The sequence below is a fragment of the Tenrec ecaudatus genome, chromosome 7 (genome assembly GCF_050624435.1).
Source record: "Tenrec ecaudatus isolate mTenEca1 chromosome 7, mTenEca1.hap1, whole genome shotgun sequence".
In the NCBI taxonomy this organism is placed as follows: Eukaryota; Metazoa; Chordata; class Mammalia; order Afrosoricida; family Tenrecidae; genus Tenrec; species Tenrec ecaudatus.
Window position 1 is genome coordinate 66,138,435 of NC_134536.1, and position 15,954 is coordinate 66,154,388.

General features: G+C 43.3%; 1 protein-coding gene and 1 pseudogene across 1 annotated transcript in view; both read right to left on the reverse strand.

Moving 5' to 3' along the window:
- CRYBG1 (crystallin beta-gamma domain containing 1) overlaps window positions 1-15,954 on the reverse strand; it is a 281,201-nt gene that overhangs the window by 199,791 nt on the left and 65,456 nt on the right. The gene's annotated exons all lie outside the window — the stretch shown is intronic.
- LOC142452790 (guanine nucleotide-binding protein G(I)/G(S)/G(O) subunit gamma-11 pseudogene) lies at window positions 1,079-1,444 on the reverse strand (annotated as a pseudogene).

Genomic DNA, 15,954 nt, shown 5'->3' on the forward strand with positions numbered 1-15,954 from the left:
TCTTGGCTTCAGCATGATTTATATCTGGCCACCAAATCCATTGTGCATTGACTTTATCCAGGCCTGAAGCCAGCCAGAGACTGTCTCACACCCCCTGTTCTTCATGTAAGAAAGCATTGAACACATAGCTGTCACGCTTTATAATTATTTATAATTAAAAATGAAGTTATTGGACTTATACTCATCAGTCTTAATAAGATAGCTCACATACTATGCAATTTACCCATTTTAAGTCACAAGGCACTGTGTTTTGTTTGTATGTCCAGGGTTGTATAACCATCACCATAGTCAACTTTAGGGCATTTTTATCACCCAAAGAAACCCTGTGCCTTGCAGCAATTGCTCCCCGGTCCTTCCCACTCCCTCCTAAACCACCACCATCTCTTTGCTGTCTCTATCACTTTGTCTGTTCCGGACATTTTATATGCATGGAATCATACGCTCTGTAGTCTTTCTTATCCGACTTCTTCCTTTCGCTTTCTGTTCTAGTTTCATCCATGTTTTACTTCATTCCTTGACTTCACCTCAAACTCTGAACTCACTGCTATCAAGTTACTTCCGACTCAGAGTGGCCCTGTCGGGTAGAACTGCCCCTGCTGTTTTTTGAGACTTTAAATCTTTTTTTAAAAGTTAATTATAAATAATTTTATTGGGGGCTCTTATAGCTCTTATAACAACCCATATATCTCTTGTATTGAGCACATTTGTACATAGGCTGCCATCATCATTTTCAAAATATTTTTTTTCTACTTGAGCCTTTGGTATCAGTTCCTCTTTTTTCCCTTCCTCCCCTACCCTCCCATCCTCATGAACCCTTGATAAATTATAAATTATTATTATTTTCATATCTTACTTCATCCACTATCTCCCTTCACCCATGTTTCTGTTGTTCTGCTCCCTCAGGGTGAGGAGGGGTGTTATACATCAATCATTGCGATCGGTTCCTCCTTTCTCCCCTTTCTGCCCCTACTTTCCCCCTATCCTCCTGCTATTGCTACTCCCATTATTGTTCCTAAGGGGTTTATCTGTGCTGAATTCCGTGTGCTGAGAGCTCTTTTTTTTTTTAAACCGGGTGCTTAAGAAGCACTCGTTTCATTTTTTCATTCCTTAAAAGGCTTGTCGGTTTCATTTGGAAAAACTAAAGCAAACAAATCCTTCCAAAGAGATGATGTTTCTCCCCAGAGTTATTTAGGAAATAATGCAGCTGCCTTTTTCTTTAAAGGGATTCTTGTCTTCTGGAATTCCCTTAACCAAGGGGTCCTCCCCAGAGAGCTCTTCAATATAGTTCTTTATTTCTTCAGAACACTTAGACACCTGTTGTCTCTGCAGGTTGACTTCTTTGCGAAGTTGTTCAACTTCCATTTTCAGTTTCTCCTTCTCTGGGAGATCTTCAATGTGCAGGGCAGGCATGTTCGTCCCAAGCCCAGGGCCCAGGAGCAGCTAGGGGACTCGTGCTGAGAGCTCTTATCTGTACCAGTGTACATGCTCTGCTCTAGCTGGATTTTTAAGGTAAAACTGGGGTCACGATAGTGGGGAGAGGAAACATTAAAGAACTAGAGAAATGTTGTACGTTTTGTTGGTGCTATGCTACACCCTGACTGGCTCATTCCTTCCTTGTGACAATTCTGTGAGGGTGTGTTAGTCCGGGCAGACTAGAGAAACAAATCCATAGAATCATATGTGAATAATATATGAATAAGAAAGAGGTTTATATACAAGAGCAGTTAAATATTGAAGAAACATTCCAGCCCAGTCCAGATCAAGTCCATAAGTTCAATATTAGCCTATATGTCCAATTCCATTCAATAAAGTCCTCTTCAGACTCACAAAACACATGCAATGATGCCAAATGCAAGATCAAAGGCCAGTGGAATGGAAGTCCAGTGGCAGTCCAGTCCAGTCCAGTGGCATTGTAAGCATCTTAGCACTGGCAGGGGTCTCCAAGAGGCTTTTCCAGCACCCTGGGCTGTATCAGGGTAGGGCCAGGCGGCTTCTCCAACTCAGGGCACTAGCATTATTCCATGTGTCTTGTCAGCTGCAATGTCTCCCAGGAAGTGGGCTGAAAGAGAGAAGTGTCTCTGCCTCCAAAGAAGAAATACAGGAGTTCCCAGAATTCTCAGAAGGCCAATTGTCTACAGATGGGCTTTGGGTCTCCACTATGATCCCCCCTCATTCGCATCCATATGTTTTGGGTCTTCTGATGCCTGATAACTGATCCCATCAACACCTGGTGATCACACAGGCTGGTGTGCTTCTTCCATGTGGGCTTTGTTGCTTCCCTGCTAGATGGCTGCTTGTTTACCTTCAACTCTTAAGGGAGTTGAAAGCCTTATCTTTCTCCAAGGAGCAACTGGTAGTTTCAAACTGCTGATCTTGCAGTCAGCAGCCCCACCTATAACCACCACGCTACTAAGGCTCCTTTATGTTGCCTAGTAGTTCTCTAGTGCATATCGATTCCATTTTATTGATCCACTCTTCAGCTGATGAAAGATATGGGTTGCTTCTAAATTTTGTTTATTATGAATAATGCTGCTATACAATTTTTATGTGTGAGCATTGCACTGAATTTTGAATATCTTAAAACAAGCCAGACTTCTCTCCCTTTATATTTCCAGCATTGTAGTAGAGTTAAAGTAGCAAGATCAAGATTAAAAGAAATATCATAGTATCAGGCAAGATTAAAACCCCAAAGTTTACATGGCTAAGCCTGGGCATATTTGAAGCTAATGCAAAATGAAAATTCTACCTACCATGAGAGGTGTTTTGTTTTGTTTTTAACTAATTGTGAAGAAACCATTTGAAAGTATAGTATGAAAGAAATTCTGACTGCACTACTCAAAATAAAAACTTGAAAGCAAAAGAAAATGGAGACATTTGAAATGATGAAAACATCAGTACTCTGCAGCAGACGTGGGGAAAAATTAGAGGAGTGTCCAAGAAGTTTAAGACTAATAGGCAACTGTCTGTCAGCAAATGCCTGCAGTGAAGCCCTTTCACTCCTTCGCCAGCTTTCTCCTCTTTCACTCTACATTCTGCAGCTGGCCCGCCTGTGGACTGGGTAGAAAGCATCTGGGTTTCTGCCCGCTGCTTCTCCTGTGCTGAGCAAGTATGCCTGAGCTCTGACATGATTATTAAAGCACCGCCTTATTCTCAAGCTGTGTTGGTTTGAACGGTGTGTTCACCTCCACCATCGGGGATAAAGCCACAAGTAAAGCAAGGTCCTACTTTTATAGTACTTATAACCTACCTCCCCCACATATTTTCACCTTGTTGGTTCTATCAGACCACAAATCTGGAGGTCCAAGTGCCAGCTCATCTGACTATGGAATCCGTGAAAAGACACTGTGTGGGCAACCTCATTTATTCCTGCGTTTCAGCAGAGATGGGCTACAAGTTCCCCCTGAAAGTGCTGCTGAGAAGAGTGAACGACAACAGCAACAACAACAACAAGGCAGAAAGAAAGGAGAGGTTGGCAGAAGACAAGTCATATGGGAGACACTGGCTGTTTCATCCTGAGCTCGGCAGACTCAGGTATTAATCATGACTGGTGAAAAAAACACACTCGCTCTGATTCAGCTGCACATCAGCCTAGGAGCACCTTACTCAGACTTGCTAGTATTTCTCAACACATGTTTTCCAACCTTCCAAGGAAGGCCGGAGACAGTTTCAGACAACAGCGATAGAACCCTTTAGGGAAATGGCAATCAGCAACTTATAAAACCACATACATTTGAGTATGTTGTTGTAGTTGATAGATGTCACCAGGTTGGTTCCGAAAGAATGAAACTCTGCCCGATCCTCACCATCTTCACAACCTGTCCTGTTTGAGCCTCTACTATTGTAGCCACTCTAGCAGTCCCTTGCTGAGCATCTTCCTCTTGTGTGCCTCTAACCTCGCTCTTTACCAAGCGTGATGGCCCACTTGAAGGACTGGTCTCTGGTTAACATATCCAAAGTACATGAGACAATAACGAATGTTGCTTCTAAGGAAGTGCTTCTTCCAGGACAGATTTATTTGTTCTTCAGACAGCCCACAGTATATTCAATAATCTCTGCCAACACCGTAATTCACAGGAGATATCTCTTCTTATCCATTGCCCAGCTTTCCCAGGCACCGAAGGTGACTGTAATACTATGGGTCGGTCTAGAAAACCTTACTCCTCAGAGTAACAGCTTCTCTCCCTAACACTTTAAAGAGGTCTTTTGCAAAAGCAAAAGCAATAAGTAGTTTGATTTTTGGGGGCTGGGGGGTGGGGGGGTGGGGCTGCTGTTTCCAGAGGTGTTCATTGTCAATCCAAGTAATAGGAAATCCTGGATACTTAATCTTTTCTTGATTTATCATGATGTTGTTTATTGGTCCAGTTGTGGAAATTTTTATTTTCTTCCGTTGAGGTAGGATCCATACTGAAGGCTGAAGTCTTTGATCTTTATCACAGCTACTTTAGGTCCTCTTTTTTCAACAAGCAAGTTTGTGTTAGCTGAAAAGTACAGGCTGTTAGCAACCCAATGCTGCTTTCTTCTCTGGATAGCCCAGCTTCTTCGCATACAGATCGAATCAATCTGGTGAAGGGATACAACCGTGACATACACCTTTCCTGGTTTTAAACCAAGGAGTATCCCCTGGTTCTGTCCCAGTAACTGTCTTTTGTTCTCCATACAGGCTCTGCATGAGCACAATGGATTGTTCTGGAATGTTATTCATAAATAGTACTGATCCACGGAGTCAAATATCTTTCATAGTCAATAAAACACAATATATATATTTCTGGTATTCTCTTCCTATAGTCAAGATCCATCTGAGGTTATCATCCCCATGCCAACTCCTCTTATGAATCTGTCTTGATTTCTGGAATCACCCTGTCAATATACTGCTGTATCCATTTTTGAATGGTCTTCAGCAACATTTTCCTTGCATGTGCTACTAATGCTGTTGTTTAATAATTTTCGCGTTCAGTTGGGATAGTTTTTAACAGTCACAATTATGGCTCTCTTCCAATCTGCTTGCCAGGTCTTCCAATTTTTTAGGCATATAAGCACCTTCGAGTACTGCACTGGTTTGTGGACGCATGTCACTTGGCTGGGATTCTGCCAGTTTCTGGAGGCTTCCTTTTCCTCCAAGGCCTTCCATGTATCTTAAGTGTCTTCCTTCCATACCATCGGTTCTTGATCATCGGCTACCCACCAGGACTCCTGACTCGCAATCCATCCACTTTGGTACCGTGACTCTGCTTTCCGTTGATCTTCTTTTCATGCCTCCTTCAATATTGCCACTTGAGGACGGAACTTTTTCTTCAGCTCTTTCTTCTTTCTTTCACTAACATCTGCAAGTCCTCAAGTTCTTCGGCAAGCAAGGTTGTGCCCTGTGCATATCTCAGGTTGTTCATGAACCTTCCTCCAATCCTGATACCATATTCTTCTTCATATAATCCAGCTTCTGTTTTATTCCCTTTGCATACAGATTGGCTAAGTATGGTGAAAGGATACAACCCTGATACGTTCCTCTCTTTATTTTAAATCATGCAGCATTCCCTTGGTCTGTTCATACAATGGCCTCTTCATCCATGTACAAGTTTTCCATGAGCACAATGAAGTGTTCTGGAATTCTCATTCTTCTCAAGGATATCCAAAATTTATTGCGGTCCACACAGTCAGATGCCTTAGCATAGTCAATGAAGCACATGTAAATATCACTCTGGCTTTTTTTGCTTTCAGCCAAGATCAACCGGACATCAGCAGACTTGTTCCCCATCCTCCTCTGAATCCGGTCTAAATTTCTGTCAATGTGCTACTGCAACTGCATTGGATGATCTTCAGAAAAATTTTACTTGCAGGCGATATCAACGATATTATTCACTATTTGCTCATTCTCTTGAGTCACCTTTCTCTGCAGTGGGTAAAATGTGGATCTCTTTTAGTGAGTTGGCCAACTAACTGTCGTCCAGATTCCTGGAACAGACAAGCAAGTGTTTCCAATGTTTCATCGGTGTGTTGCAACATTTCAGTTGGTAGTCTATCAATTCCCGGTGCCTTGTTTCGGGCTAATGCTTTCGGCATTACCCTGGCCTTCTGCCTCCAATACCAGTGGCCCTTGCTCATATGCCACCTCTTACAATAGTTGAGGGCCGGCTTGGCAATTTTCCATCTTCTTTTGATGCTTCCTGCATCATTTAATATTTCACCCACAGAAGCTTTCAATCTCGCAAATTTAGGCTTGAATTTCTTTTCTTTTCTTTCAATTAAAGGTATGCTGAGCATGTTTTCCTCTTTTTGGTTTTCTAACTCTAGGTCTTTGCATTTCATTATAATATTTTAATTTGTCTTTTCAAATTTGTCTTCTCAAGTTGCCCTTTGAAACTTTCTGTTCAGCGATTTGACTTCATCATTTCTCCCATTTGTCTTAGCTACTCTGTGATTAAGAGCAACTTTCAGAGTCTTACAGTGGGAGGCAACACTTTTAATCAGCTCATAACCCTAATCCAGTATGAGGGGGCGCTTCCCTGGGGGGATGGCCTGCATCACCTTTTATCTTACAAAAAATGAAAGAGCAGAAAGGAAGACCTATTATCATCCAAAAAGAAGAGCCAGAAGCAGAGCATGGCCTTTGGACCCAGAGTCTCTGTGCCGGGAATATCACAGGCAGACTCAGAAGTAGACTGCTGCCAAGACACATGGGGGTCTCGAAGAAACTCTGAACCCACAGAGGTAGAAAGGAGTCAGACAGAGATGTCCTCTGGAGCTGGCATCCTGAGTTCAGCCCTCCGAAACTGTGAGAGAGTCCATGTCTTTGTGAAATCCACCCCCTGGGGGGTTTCTGTTACGGCAGGACTAGAGCACTAAGACAGTCCTCCAACACTGTGTGTTGTGGATCCTAACTCCCGCGCCTATGGTTATAATCCAACTTGGGAATGTGTTTTCTTTGGCAAGTAGCCTTGACAGTGTAAATTGTGTTTTAGGCCAATCACCTTTAAAATGTAAATAAAACGAACAGATTAGACATAAAGACGCAAGCAGAGATGAGGACAGGAGACGCCAAACCTAAGGGAAGCCCAAGAGCAGACACGGCTCAAAAGAGACATGGGTCTTTCTCCGGAACCCTGAGAGAATGACTTCCCTCAGAGCCAGTACAAGGAGAAAAGAGACCTCCGTTTGCTAACATCAATCACCCAGTTGTGGTAGCTCTCTTACAGCAGCTCTCCGTCACAAAGACCGAGACACTAACCAACTCCCCGTGGTAAGGGACCTTCGGGTTGCTTCCTCAAGAGAGGGAATGTGCTGGACCGGGGCACACATGCCCAGGAGGAAGACGTGGCTGGTCAGAAACGCAGTTCAGAACCAAGGAAGCATCATGATCTTCTTTCATGCAAAGTTGCCTGGCCACATACAGGGACGAGAATCACCACGATGGTCCTCCTTGCCAAACAAAGTCACCCGCCCAGATAGTTCTGAGGATCTGGCAATAAGTGGTGATTTGCCGGTTGGAACACGTAGTAGATTAAACTTGAAAACTGGCAGGAGGAAGTTATCTGTGGCAAGTTGACCAAATAGGAACAATAGATGTGGAAATAAAGAAGTGATCCGAGGGGGAAGAATGTGTCATCAGCCACATGATGCAGTCCTATCAGCCTCGTTAAGAATCCATTCATGCCAGTCCTTAAATCGTTTTGGACATTTTACTGTGCTTTAGGTAAAAGTTTACACAGCAAAGTAGGTTAGCATTCAACACCTCATAACCGCTAGTAACCCCTGAAGAACACATCTCTGGATTTCTGTATCCTAATCCTGACTGGGAGGCTGATTTAAATGCAGACTCTTCAATCTTACCTGCATCTCAATAATTTTGTAGTAGATCATATTCCCAAAGACAAATTAAAAGACAAACAGCACCGATGCCTTTATTTTTCTTTGCAATGTGGCTAACTCAAGGTCAAAGATTCACCACTGTATTGCTGCTAATAATATTATTTTATAAAATACCTACTATCCACACATTCACATTATGATGAACCATATTTACAATCATCCTTATTTTTAGGTACACCTTACGATTAGGAATATGCACTACATACAACGTTGTAGTGTGTAATTTGCTAATCTTATTCTCAGATGTAATGTTCCCAAGCCCCAATGACAAATGAGGATAAGGCTTATAAAGATATTGATAATAAAAGGCAGTAATAATGAAAATTGAAAAAAGAGCTATTCAACTCAGGCCAGCTCTGACTTAAGGTGGCATAGTTGTTAGAATCCTGTCACTCGTCATGGACTACCAACAAGCATGCAGACATGGACTATCTGCAATCTTCAGCTAGCATGGTGGGTCACACGCTGGGCTGCGAAACCACAAGGTCAGCTAGGATCTGCATACTAGTTGTGCAGAAATTAACTTCAAAAACTTTACATTTTAATTCTCACATAGAGAGTAAGCATAAAATCCAAATTACCTAAAGACTATGAAACCGAAGGCTAGCGAATGCTTAATCAACTGTTGGATAAAACCTATTTGGTAAAATGATTGATGGTTTAAATGCCAAATTCACCTACCAAAAACCTGGAGAGTTTTCATGAAATGCTGAGTCATGCTAGAGCACAACCATGTAATGCTCAACCCACTATTTTATTTCAAAGTCCAATGTTTCTAAACCAACCAGGCATGCTGAGAGCTTATGCGAGTCTCTGCAGCACTCTTCACTCCTGTACTACCCTTGGACTCTGGGGGGCATTGTCCCCAGGTGCCACCGCCTTTAAAGTTGTGTTTGCAGTACGGCCAGCAACTGGGTCTTGCAAGTTCTACTACCCTGAGGCAGGCATGTGGAGCATCAACATACTTTTTCACAAGGCAATGTAAGGTTAGTAGGCTCTCAGGGGTTGACCCCTCCCTGAGTGCCACATGCCAATGTGTTTAGAAGCAGACAGGAAATCCCTGTAGCCAGGACTGCTCAGGGCTTCCCGGTGCATGACTTCCACCAGTGACATCACTGTGGTCCGTGTCAGCCAGTGCTGTAACTCACGGCATCACCAACCCACTTCCCCGGGGACTCCTCCCACAGCAGGCTCCACAGAATCCTTACTAATGCTTACTGTTCATTTTAATCATGTGACAATAGGTCATAAATATAGTTTTGAACTGGTTGAATGTAATATTTCTCAAGTTATATGAGTACTAATAAAACTGTCCCGTGCAATCTTTCTACATTGACTGTCAGCAATACTAGTTACAGAATTATTAGTAGCTAAGCAGAAAACTTGGATTTTCCTCTAATTACTACTTCATTCTAAAAAAAGTTAGTGATAGATGTTCATAAATTTTACTTTTGACAATATTGTAGCGAAAATGCCAGAAACTCCTGCAAAATCAGTGACTATAAAAACACTGGCAGCCATGAAGGCAGCAGCAAGCGCAGATGAAACCACACGAGTCAAAGCATCATTTTAATTAGGTATTAATGGACTGGAGTCCATTAGAAGTTTCAAAAATTAAATTAGCAAAGAGTTTTAGCCTCATAGGTCTGTTGATAAATGAAACTTGTTTTACAAAAACAGTTTTTGTTGTTCTAACCAACTACAGGGGTATTTTAATAAAAAAATAAATTTCTGCTGAAACACTGTACCAAACTTCTACTAGCTCAGAAGTGCATATACTACAATGATATCAAGAACTTCAGTGTGGGCGAGTGGACGGGAGGTGTTAAAGTGCAGTTACCATCAGTAGGAACCGCTTGCTTCTCTTTCCTGCCTCCCTCTCTCAGCCCCACAGGTGTCATAGGGCAGCGGTTCTCAACCTGTGGGTCGTGCCCCCTTTGGGGGTCGAAGGGCCCTTTCACAGGGGTCGCCTAAGACCATCAGAAAACACATACATATTTCACAATATATAATTACATATTGTTTTGTGATTAATCACGATGCTTTAATTATGTTCAATTTATAACAATGAAAATACATCCCGCACATCAGATATTTACATTACAATTCATAACAGTAGCAAGATTACAGTTATGGAGTAGTAATGAAAATAATGTTATGGTTGGGGGTCACCACCACATGAGGAACTGTGTGAAAGGTCCCGACATGAGGAAGGCTGAGAACCACTATCATAGGGGATACCATTGCCATTATGATGAGCTCCCAAGGAAACTTTACCCAGTAAAACTGTCTTTTCTTCACACTGTAAAAATCTCTTTCCCTGACCCAATTCAGCATCTAGGATGGCTAACATCTAGGTAAATATTCCAGATTCGTTTGTCTTTGTTTGCAAGGGTAATTTCATCCTTCTAATGCTTCATTTTTTAACCAAGTTCCAGAAAGGTAAAATTAATTCCCCAAGTTAAGTCCCTTAAAGGTAAATAAGTTTCACTGAATTCACACACTTATTGAATGTAGAAGTCTTTGGGGTTTTTTTTGTTTTTTCTTTTAGCATTGCTTAAAATTATTATTAGTCTTCTTTTCTAAACTCACAGTACAACTTGTGAAAGCAGGGACCTATGTAAGGCAAAATCCAGTCCAGGAAAAGAAATCAGATGTTTTCATTAAAATGAAAGATGAACAACTTGTGAACCTCAAAAAAATTCTAAACCAAACTCACTGCCACAGAGTCTATTCTTACCATAGTAACCCCATAGGACAGGGGAGAATTGCTCCCTTTGGTTCTCAAGACTTTAAATATTTATGAACGCAGACAACCTCATCTTTCTCCCACTGAGAGGCTGGTGGGTTTGAACCACTGATGTTGTGGTTAGCAGTCCACTCTGTAGTCCCATTGAATTTCTGCTCTCACAGATTTCTTTGCACAAAGTCAAATTCTCAAAGTTGTACAAGAAACTTTCAAAGTTGTCTGCTTCCACTCTCTTCTCTCTTCTCTGCTAATAATCCATCAAACTCCTTCAGCATGGCTAGTCAATCAGCCCTCTGACCCACCACTAAGCTCTGGTGCCTCAGGGAACAGGAATTTCAGTTGCCCTAGATTTCTGTCTCCTGCCCAAGCCTCGGCTGCTGGCTTCTAGAATCCACGGGGGATACAAATAGAGACCTTATCAGATCACAAATTGCCAGGAGTTGTTGAAATTGGTTGATATTTGGTTTTCCTAAATCTTTTTGGTATTCAATGCTACTCAGTTTCCACAAAAGACAAAAACTGCAGATGCTTCTTAGGACCTGAAGGTGACCAGCTATGATCTGGAGGGTGCCTGCTAGGGTGTCTGCTAGCTTCTGAGGTTTTTGCTCATTGAGAAGCACTGAGGTCCAACAAGTCAGGACAATGTCTTTGGTTATCAAGCTCCAAGCATGTAAATTCCCTAGAGGTAAATGTCTTTCAAAACAGCATAAAGTAGGTAAGATCAAACTGAGGATTCAAAAGTCATTTATTATTAACAAAAACCCATCTTTTTTTACAAAAAGAATTTTCTTAGTGTTATGTTAAAAAGTTAATATTCAAAAATGTGTGGTCCGTAACTAGCATGTCTGGATCGATAGCTTTTTTTACTAATCAAATCAATATTTTGTTCTCCTTTACTTCAAGATCATTTTATGCCATTGGCTTCACCCAGGTTAAGACAAACTAGGAGAGAAGAAGAAGAGGGCAGTGCAGACAGAGAGCCACAGAAAGAGCATCTGGCTACAACTGTGGAGCCCTGAGACCAACCCTGCCTTCACCATTGTGTGCCTTAATAACCTACGGTCTGAAACGGAGAAAACCAAACCGAACTGCCTCCTCAGATGACCTGGGGGGAAGTCCTTAGGAGCTTCCTCAGTGAGTCTGTACAAGGAAATGCAGAAGAAAGACTAGGCTGTCTGCTCCCATAAAGATTTAGTCTTGGGAAACCCCACAGTGGTTCATCATGAGTGGTTCACAGTGGTTCACTATGGTGGTGGTGTGGGTTACACATTGCACTGCAAGCCACAAGGTCAGCAGTTGGAAACCACCAGCTGCTCCACTAGAGAAAGATGAGGCTTTCTCCTCCTGTGAGGAGTTACAGTCTTGGAAACCCACGGGGGCAGATCTAGTCTTTGCTACAGCGCCCTTATGAGTCAGAATTAACTTGACGGCAGTGGGTTTTTTGGTTTGGGCATGAGGAAGGCAACTGGGAGCAGTGGGTAGGAAGGAGATATGGGTGAGTTTGGGGCTGCCACCATTCACCCGGACCATGTAGGGATGGAAGATGGGTGAGTGGGGGAGCATGATGCACCAGGATTCGCAGCGCCTCCCACCATCACCCCATAGCTTCCTATAGGGAAATGGAGGGGCATGCCCCCACTCCAGCTAACAACCAGAATGTCAGGGATACTTGAAAGGAAGTTGAAAAGTTGGGAAGTAATGGCCAAAGAGAGGAGCCCTGGTGGCATAGTCATTACTCCTTGGTCAGCAGTTCAAAACCTCCAGCCCCTCCTGGGAAGCTTTCTACTCCCATAAAGAAGGTTACAGTTTCCACCACAGCATTTCATCTCCCTTATGATCCATTTACATCTGTTCTTATTTTGAATAGTTTCTCCTTTCTTTTGATTGAGGCTTTTTTTATGTTTGCCTTTGTTATTCTTATTAGTCTTTTTAATTTGTTTTTTGATGTTTTTCTGTATATGAAATCCACGGCAGGTGAATCTACAGACAGTAACTGAATTCATGATTCCTTGGGGACATGGCAGGGGAAGTTGTGGGGGTGGGGCGAGGAATAGGGAGCTAATAATGAGGAGTACAAGAATGAAAAAAGATGCTCTGAAACTGATGTGACTGAACTATTGAATTGGATGGTGTGTGAATTATATGTCAATAAAACTGCTTTGTAAAAGAGAGAGCTAGTCTCAGAAACCCACAGGGGCGGTTCTGTTCTATCGGGTCACCATGAGTTGGAATTGACTCGATAGCAGTGAATAGTGGTCAGAGAGAAAAGGTGGTGAGTGAGGATCCTGATGTTCTGTCCACTGGCTTCTGAAAAAAAGTTCGAGGAAACAGAAAATACTGTACCAAGTGTGCAGACAGGAAGTGACGAGAGCATGGTGTGAGCCCCAGGAAGGAATCCTGCACACAGGAGGGCGCCTGGTTCTCACCACACGTACACACACATGCCCACTCGGAGCAGGCAGTGAAGATCACCCTCATTTTACTGATGGACAGTCCAAGGCACAAGGAACTTGAGTGATTCCCCGGAAGTCACATCATTGGTAAATTAGGAGGTGAGGAATTAAATCCAGGCCATCTCTGGTGCGACACAACAGTGGGGTTTGGGTTGGGAGTCAGTATAAATAGAACAATCTTTGACATACTGGATTTTAATTAACTGTATTTTGGAGTTCCTGGGTGGTGCGAATTGGTTCCACTCTCTACTATTGGGAAAGCACTGATGGTTTGAGCCCACCATGCCGAGGTATTTTGGAAGATAAGACTGAAAAACCCACAAAACAGCCCTGCTTTGCGCATGGGGTCACACATGGGGTCACGAGTCAGAGTCGAACCAGCAGCAGCCAACGTAGCAAAAGTCCTTTGCCTATCCGAGACAAAGCAGACTCACAATGATTCATGCTTCCAACAGCATGAAATGTCACGTGAGTATCAGGTCGACAGGGACATCCATCCCTCATATAAATCAAACACTTTTTAAAAAGGGTTACTGAGTGAGCCACGGAGTCCCTGGATAAGCCTCAATGCCCTCTTTCAGCCAGAGATGCTGCCGATGGCTGCACCCTAACTGTAGAAAGTATGATGGTTCGATTTAAAAGATCTAGTAAGAGTATTAACAGCCACTCGTAAGTATGGTACGAAACCCTGGTGGTGCAATGGGTTAAGTGCCGGGATGCTAACCAACGGGTGGTTCAAAGTCACCAGCTGCTTGAAGGGAGAAAGAGGCCGCAGTCGGCCTCCTTAACGATTTGCAGCCTGAGGAACCCTATGTAGCAGCTCTAGACCGTCCTGTCAGGTCACTGGGGATTGGAATTGTCTCACTGGCCCCCATGGGTTTAAGTATGCTGACTTCCTTGACATTTGTTCCAGAAAATTACAGGCACTAAAAGAACTGAAGCAAAAGAGTTCTCGTTGAAAGGCGAAGAAGAACATTGTCCACATATAAAACCAAACCAGCTTTCCTCTATTTTCTAAATGCTTCCTCCCACCCCCACCCCCAACTATCATGATCCGAATTCAACCTTGCAAGTCTGGATAGACCAGAGGATGTACACTGGTACAGATAGGAGCTGGAGGCACAGGGAATCCAGGGTGGATGATACCTTGAGGACCAGGGAGGGGTGTGAGTGGTGACACTGGGAGGGTAGAGGGAGAGTGGGTTGGAAAGAGGGAACCAATTACAAGGATCTACATGTGACCTCTTTCCTGGGGGGTGGACAACAGAAAAGTAGGTGAAGGGAGACGTCGGACAGGGCAAGATATGACAAAATAATAATCTATAAATTATCAAGGGCTCATGAGAGAGGGAGAACAGGGAGGGAGGGGGAAAAAGAGGACCTGATGCCAAGGGCTTAAGTGGAGAGAAAATGCTTTGAAAATGATGAGGGCAATGAATGTACAGATGTGCTTTACACAATTGATGTATGTATGGATTGTGATAAGAGTTGTATGAGCCCCTAATAAAACATTTTTTAAAAAACCAAACCAAATCCAGTGTCATCCAGGTTCCAACTCACAGAGATCCTACATGGCAGAACCACCCCTGTGAGCTTCCAAGACTAACTCTGTGCAGAAGTAGAAAGTCTCATCTCTCTCCTGAGGTGGGTTTTGAACTGCTGACCTTGAATTAGCAGCCCAATGCATAACTCACTGTGCCACCAGGGAAGGCTCCTTTACTGAATGCCAAAAGAATGTTATCCACTGAGCCCACAGAATCTTGAGAATGCCTTCTATAAGAGAGAGGGCATGAGGATGAAAAGGGAATATATGTGTACAGTGAGAACTGTGCATGGGACTATGCAAACTCTCCAAGAGACAAAGAAGGGGACTTTGTCACAAAAGTCCATAATGAGAAGGACAATGAAACCATGGAAACAATCATATCCAAATGAATTAAGAGAGTGAGGAACTTCTGCCCAGGCAGGGTCCCCTGGTCATTGAAGTGCAGGTGTCCAGCATGTGGCATGGAAGTATGCATTGCTCCCTTCCTGCTGTTCTGATCATAATTTGCTTATCTCACTATGTTAAAACCCCATTGAGTCAACTCTGACTCCCAGTGACACTATAGTGCAGAACAGAACTGCTCTGCAGGGTCTCTGAGACTGTAAATCTTCCAGGGAGCCAAAGTCTCATCTTTCTCCTGAGGAGTGGTCAGTGAGAGGACCTAGCAGCTCAATGCTCAGCTACAGTGCCACCAGGTCTCTGTCCTATCCCCATCGAAGTATTTTACTTTCATCTTTTCCTATGTTCATTAACACCAACTCAAACCTGAACGATGCCTCCAATTCTGAACCACCCTTACCCATCTGCAGTACAAAGCCCAAAGATAAGGTAGCATGAAGCGAGCAAACTACTTGCATTTGGGTTGTCAGTTACAAACTGAGCAGGGAACAGGTGGTAAGCACAAAAGAGGTAATTAGAAAGTGTTTAAAGAACTGATTATAAGATGAGGGCAGGTTAAAATAAACAAAGCTTAAACGCTCTGCCATGAAGTGGAACCCAACTCAAAACAACCCTAAGGGGAAAAACAGTATGGAATGGGGCAGCAGCCTCACAGCAGGAAACCATTCCGACTCCAAGTCCTGGAGGCTGGGCCCGGGAGTCCGGACTGGAACAAGGTCTACTGAACACTGGCTGTGGCCTACCACACACTAGCAAAGCCATTACCATCTCCAACTAGACCTCCCTCTCCTGAGCTCTCCTGCAAAGCTGCTAGTAGGAACACTGGCAGGCTAACCCCAGGGTAATCGGTGCAAACCCACCAGCCACTCCGAGGTGCACAAAGCTGACGCTAACTGCTCCCATAAAGAGCTGCAGCCTCAGAAACCCTATGTAGGGTTGCTAGGAGT